Source organism: Carya illinoinensis, chromosome 13, assembly GCF_018687715.1.
Source record: "Carya illinoinensis cultivar Pawnee chromosome 13, C.illinoinensisPawnee_v1, whole genome shotgun sequence".
Lineage (NCBI taxonomy): Eukaryota > Viridiplantae > Streptophyta > Magnoliopsida > Fagales > Juglandaceae > Carya > Carya illinoinensis.
This window is the reverse complement of record NC_056764.1, coordinates 14,232,283-14,240,040: the sequence shown is the minus strand read 5'-3', so window position 1 is coordinate 14,240,040 and position 7,758 is coordinate 14,232,283.

Below are 7,758 nucleotides of genomic sequence, written 5' to 3'. Positions count from 1 at the left end.
GTTTTCATTGAGGTTTTGTTACATGACTAAAGCTTTTGATGATAGATTTTCTTAAATCTAGAAACTTGAAAACTGGAAGTGGCAAAACAGTTTTTATTTGGAGAAAGTTTGAATATTTCGAGGTTTGATCTTACTCTAAAGGCTTTGATATTTTTATATGATGATCCTAAGTCTATTATTTTCATGTTAGAATGTTATTTTGGAAATATTTAGTATTAGTTTCAAATATATGATTTTTCTATGCAAGAGGATTTCGGTTAGGCCTAAGATTTGAAGTTTTTGGATTAGATTTATGTTTATTTTTTTCTAACTATGTGATTTTAAGTTTGATGGTTGGATCCTATTTAAGACACATCATTAAACCATGTGATGCTTTATTTCGAAGATCTCACCTTCTTAAGCCATTGATCAAGAGATTTATCAAAACTAGTTGAGGAAAACGTTTCTGTTTTTAGACTAAGTGTAAAACCAAAAACTTCAAATGTTATTTTGTGATTTTGGTGACTTTAGTTTGATGATTTAAAGTATGGTTGATGTTAGGATGATATTATGAATATGTTAGAAGTAAGATTTGATTTTTGAAATTCTTGGAGATGTTTTGATTTAAGGTCAAAACTTGTGATTCAAGTGCTTGGATTTTTTTTACAAAAAAGTTTGATGTTGATTATTAAATTTTTCTAAATGGATGTTTTAAGTATGGTTTTGAACTTAGGATTGGAAGATATTTGTTGCAAAACTTTGGTTTAAGCATGAGTTTTGAAATTGGAAGGAATCGCAACAAAAATCAAGAGAAATGGCCTATGGATGTTTCGGCCATAGTGTGTCTTCCATAGTTGTGCTTTGTTTTAAATTTTTCTGAGTTGATATTTAAGTTTAGGATAAAATTTACATGAGAAATGTAAATTTTGGAAACTTTTGGAATTAGTATACAAAATCCGTAAGTTATGGGTAAAACGGTCATTTTCCCACATGTAAAGAGTAAAATGAAAATTTTACTCTTTAAGTTAGTATTTTTCATATTTTAAATTATTAGTGATTTAGTTCTAACTTTTAGAATCACTAATTACAGTTCCTCATGATCGCACTTGAAGTTTTATAAGAAACGCGGAGATCGAGGTAAGTTAGCTTTTAACTTACTAGCAGTCTACTGTATATGTGTGCTAAGTAAAGGAACTACAGTATATATATATGTGTGTTATAATATATGTCGTGCCATGCCAAGTCATCACGTAATTGTTTGTTATATAGAATTTATTCTGTCATCAGTTTTTATCTGTTACATAATATATTCTGTCATGTATTGCTGTACATTACAAGTACATCATGCTAAGTATGCCATCTATTACATGTATGTCAAGTCATGTAATATTCACTGTTGCAAGTATGTCATGTTAAATATGTTGTCTATTATATGTTATGCCATGTTGCGAAATATTTCTATCTCAAGTTGGTCATGTATTTTAAGTTATGTTCAAGTCACGTTATGTTACGTCAGGACTTCAGTCCTTTCGTATTCCAGTCACGTTTCATCTTGATTACTTATGTATGGGGTCACAACAATTGTGATGCATACACTACGTAAGACACAGCAATTGTGACACGTAGAATACATGGGGCCACAACAACTGTGGAGTATGCATTTAAACAGTTAAAGAATAAGTTTTCGTAGAATACATGGGGTCACAATAACTGTGGAATATGTATTTACACGTAGAATACATGGGGCCACAACAACTGTGGAGTATGTATTTACACGTAGAATACATGGGGCCACAATAACTGTGGAGTATGTATTTTTCACATTAATTCAAGTTTCAGAGCAAGTTCATGCTAAGTCAAGTTTCAGATCAAGTTCATGTCAAGTCAAGTTCAATTCATGTTTCAATTTAAATTATGTCAATTATGCTATGTTGTACGCTAAGTTATGCTTTGACTACTTATGAATTTGATTATGCATTTAAGCTTTTACTGTCATCCATGCATCATTAGCTTGTGTGGAAGTTTTTTTGTTAACTTACTGAGATTTGTAATCAAATCTCACTTTGGTAGTCTCAACTACCATTCCCCCTGAATGGTAGATCTTGTTACAGAACCTGAAGGAGAATCAGGAGCTGATCAACTAGACACAGTTGACTAAGCGACGTTGCGACATCAATGTTAATATAGTAATTAACGTAAATTACTACTTGTACGATTGAGTTGCATCTCTAGTACTTTTTGGATCATAACCATTTTAGACTAGTGTTCTGATCTTAGTTGTTCAATGGGTTTTTATGTATGAAGTATGTTTTAAGCATTTGAGATATTTTCAATTTGGTGCATAGTATTGCTAAAGAAAAAAATTTATCCGCTGCAAATATTGCATATTGTTAGATGCATGTTAGGAACATTGCATCTTATATGTCATGAACGGGGGCAGGTAACCTTGTGTTGCATGTCTCGACGCTTTAAATGTCCGTCCGATCCCAAACGAGAATTTGGGGGCGTCACAAAAAGCGTCATGCTTGGCAGTCTAATTGGAGTTTCTAGCATTTTAGAGTTTTCTGAAGATCAATGAGGGGACGAGTAGTAGAAATCGTGAGAGACAGAAACAATAACGTATAGAAGGAATCTGCACAGCCCAACCTCCATTGATATTGCACCTTGTGATTTCTCATCCACCCTCTCAATTTCTTATGCAAACTCACTATTTGTTAGTGGCCAAGTTGCTTCTCAATCGAGTTTTCCATTGGATGAGAAAGGTGGTGGATCAAAACAATCCAAAAACGAATTTTTAGAGGTCGACAATGAGTATGAGATTCCATTACCATTCTCTTGCTTGCGTGGATACCTCATAAAATGATGACTTCAATCTATCAATGAATTGGATTGTGTCTGGATTGTTTTGTATCGAAAGACTCTTTAGTTGTCGGGGTAGAAGGGGTTTGTTCACAGGGAAAAAGGTTTTTATTTAGATGGGTTTTAATTAAGTGTAAAATGAATAGATAATGGGTTTTTGTTATTTTCTCAAATTTATAACGTGTCTTTACATAAGTGGAGGGCCTTTTTTTTTTTTTTAATATTATATAGTTTTATAATATTGTATTTTTAGAAATTTGAAAAAATTGAGTTATTTTTTATTTGAAAGTTTAGAAAATTCGTTAGAGTTAATGTAATAATCAGTTGGGCTGAACTTGGCCAAAAAATAGCTCTCCAATAATCTCATGACACGTAGGCTTCCTATTTTCACGACAATGGAACCGCACCATAGAAAGAAACATCTCTCACGCACACATCTCCCCTCTTAGACTTCTTCTTGATTTATCTCCTCGGTCCCCCTCTCATATTTGCAGCCTCGCAACCCATCCCTACCCAACACCCACCTCTTGGAACCTTTGTCGGCAATCTCTCTCAATCTTCGTAGCCTGACAATTTGTATTTCTGAATATTTGTTCTTCAATGCGATTGGTTTCAATCATTCGGGTCATTCTTCCACAAGACAAGCGTCATGCTTGGCGGCCCAATTGGAGTTTCTAGCACTTAAGGGTTTTCACAAATAAAATACTATATATGACTAACTGTAGCTGAAGTTAGTGGTAGCCCGGAGCGGTGAACGTTGCACCGTCCGTGAAATATAAGCTTGATTTATACGTCCTAAACTAGCGTTATGGCACTTTTGCACTCCAAGAAGCAGATATGCCTTTATAATGTCAGGCATTGGTGCCGAGAGAAAAAATTAAAAATAAAAATAAAATAAAATTGTCAGGCAATGACACCTCTATCATAAATAAGGTAAATTAATTAACGGTGCATCTACTGAAAAATCAGGATTAATTATAAATTTAACATTTGAGTTTTTTCCGTTTTATTTTAATTTTTTATATTCATAATATTTATCTAAGTTTTAAAAAATCCATAATTAGGTATTTCTGTCCAACTCTGAATAATTCTCAACCACTCAATGGCAATGAGGACATGTGTTAACTAATGAAAATCTGACATGTGTCCACTTAGTTTTACATTGGAGGCTTTATTTAAAAATCATAATAAAAAGTTAAAAATATATTTACAATCTTAAAAATACTAAATAAAGTCCAAAATTACAAAAAAAAAAAAAAAAAAAAAAAACAAAAACAAAAACAAAAAGTAGAAACTAGAAAGGAAAAATTTTGCAGCAGGGGAGGGGAGCAGGGGATCCCCGCCGCGCAGCTTATCTATTACGTTGCAGTGTTTGACGAATTTAAATAGAGAAATGAAAGTCTGTAAGTAAGAAAAATAAAAAAAATACAAGATTTATATGAAAAAAATTAATTTTTAATAATAAATCGTAATATTTTTTAAATTAACTATATGGTATTTGTATACTTCATAATCATATATAGTTTTACTCATTTAAATATCACCACCATGTACTAATTGCTTTTACACAGATAATTCTCTGTATTTTTATTTAACAGTGTCAGATATAATTTTAGAATGTAAAATTTTTATGCATTTATTTTAAAATATAATAGAATCTATTTTTAGAAAAATAATTTTTTTAATATAAATTTTAGATTTATTTTTTTTTTAAAAAAATATATAAGACTTGTATATCCATGACCGTAACGTTATTATTATTTTGTTTTTAAAAGGTTAATTCAAAGTGTCATTTATTTAACCGAGTCCTACGTGAGATTGGACCGAGGAGAAGAAAAGCGCACACACATATTGACTTTAAAATATCAGTGGTTGGGGGTTTTGTCTATTTTGGAAAATAAAGGTTTGGGCGGTGCGACGAGGTTCGACCCAAGTGGTTCTCCAACATTGAAAGCGATGCTGCATATATGCTTTGAATTGTGGAACAAAATCATGTTAATCCAACCACATGTACCAAGGAATTGACATTATGATGTTACCTCTTGATTTTTGCCAATCTTAATGCTCATATCATCTCAACCAAAGTTGACTTCATCCTTATAAGCCTTTGCATATGACATTCCATCCCTTGGTACCTCAATTTGGGTAACCTAACAATACAAGTACATTGATGAATAGAGAGAGTCTTTTTAATTGTTTATAAAGAAATAAACATATCATATGGGCTTAGCAACATTTAATAGTGTTCTCATAGAATTTTTGGACAGTATAGATATTATCTGAGTAATAAACACTATATAATATATATATCTCATTTTATATTTGACAGTATAAAATTAAAGAATATCTTAATTATAATTTAGATATTAACTATGCACCAAACCCTTTCATAATTGGCATGTGGTCCATGCCAATAGAGTGACGTGATGATACTAATTGGATCTAAGTTTCATTATAATGATCATGGAATTGATATTATGAAAAATTTAAAGTAGTAAGATATTTCCTTCTGCTCCCTCTTTTGATGTTTTGATAAAGGTTGGTTGGGCCCGACCAAGGATTGGCTAATGAAGATGGGATTGATTATGGTGGATACCACAACCACATCCCATCAAGTGTGATAATATTTTTTGCTTAAATACTTGCCATTTTGTAGAAGTAATCAATCACTTTGGTGGATTGTTTGCATGTAAATTAGAAAGATGGGGATGAGTTAGGGAGAAATAAATGAGCATAGGGTTTAACTTCTCCTAAAAAAGCCTACTGCATGGAGAATTAATATCCAAGCCCACTTGGTAGAGATGAGCCCATCTTTAACTAAACGGCTACAAACCCAATAAGTGAAAATTATCCATGAGCCAGATTCTTAAAGATTCTCAATGAAACAGGGCACTCATCTATAAATCAGGAATATTTGCTAATGGCGTGGACTCATGGCACATGATGCAACTCTCGAGATGATGAGTTCAACCTCTCTCTCCCATTGTATATTGAAAAAAAAAAAATTTGAAATATTGAAAGACAAATACATGTAGTCCCTCGTGCTCTCTCTCTTTTAGTTATTTTTTAGAATATTTTATTGACTGGTTTCCTAATTTTAAGGATATATTTGGATAATGAGATGATATATTTGATAAATAATAGTGAAATGATTTGAGTTAAGAAGAAAAAACAATTGAATAAAAGTATTATTATAAAGTTAAAATATTATATGAATATAATTTTTATTTTGTATTATTTTTATGTTTTATTTAAAAATTTAGAAAAATTATAATGATTAAATAATAATTAAATGAAAAAATTAAAATTCATCTATACTCCTATGGAAATGAGCTTTTGTGACTAGATTAGACTAGACTAGCCTTGCACAACATATTCAGACCAACCAAACAACAATACTTATTTCTTTTAGAATAAATTTAAGGAAAAATATATTTATAAACACAATTGTATACTAATCTGCGCACTAATTTAATGTGATTGGTCAAAAAGTAAATTTTATTAAAAATAGCAATTTTACGTATGAATGAATCAATATTAGTACGCAGATTAATACGCGACTTTATTTATATGTAACAAAACTCTAAATTTAATGATTGTTTTGGCAACGACAAAGGCCAAATCTACACTCTCTCGAGAACTGATTTATCTTTATATTTAACTCTCGGTTGAAATTTGGACTAAATTAAAATTAATTTAATTTTAAATTGAGTCTAATCTTTAAATACTTAATCCTTAAATTGTTAAATTGATCTCAATTTAAAACCTCTTTACACGTCATATATGAGACTAATAATATTTTTCAATTCAATATATCTTTACATGTAAAATCTACAATCTTTTTCAACTTCTCATAAATACATCTAAACGCATCTTAACATTCAAACATCTTAAGTGGATATCACAAAACTAGCTCCATTTGGTTAGTCAACCCAGCCCAACTCAACTCAACTCATATTATCTAATCATTACAACTTTCCCAACTTTCAACATGAAATATAATAAATAATTCAACTCTTTCAAATTCCAATTCAACTTTTTCAAATATTAAAAAATAATATTTTAAACTTTTATCTCAATTCAACCCACTATCCAAACCGAGCCAGTAATCTCAACTCATTACTATTTCATTTTAACATTCAAACGGCGTTAAAGTGCAATGGGTGGAAAAGATTTCGATCGTCCGACACTATAAGAGACGCATTGCGTTCAACACCCAGAAATTACTCTGTTTTAATGTTTTTTTAAGAACCTATTAAGTAGGGTATTTTCAATAAAATATACGAAAAAATAAAGATAATATATATGTTTTTCGTAGAGAATGGTCACAAAAGTTATTGTGAATATTAAATCCCTTTTTAATGTTAAATGGATTCTTTTTTACTCATCATGAGTAAAATCTTGGGGATAACATTTTTAAACTATATATGTATGTATGATCAATCGACTCAAACTTAGTTTTGTTTTTATTTTTATTTTATCATAATCAATCTTAAAAGAAATTGTTTGGCGGTAAACTAAACTAATTCTATAGCGTCCAAGGCGTAGAAAACACATATATAGCAATGAATACAATAATTTTGGGTAGGGAATCTAGAGGATCAAAATTCAGACGGAGGGACAAGATAAAACAAAAGAGTGATGGTAGATATATGTATGGGTTCTACAAGCATTACGCATTCTTAATTTTGAAAAATAGTGGAGTTCACTGTTAAAAAATTAATATTTTCATATAAATATTATATTTACTCACTTTTTATAGAAGTAGTGTGCAGCGCTTGAGTACTCTATAACTGCAAATATCATTTCTCAAAACAAAAACTTCATCTCTGAAGTCGAATTGTTGTTAACTAGATAAGTTTAGTAGGAAAGTTGAAGACATAATCATGATGATCATATTTTAGAATTGTAAAATACACA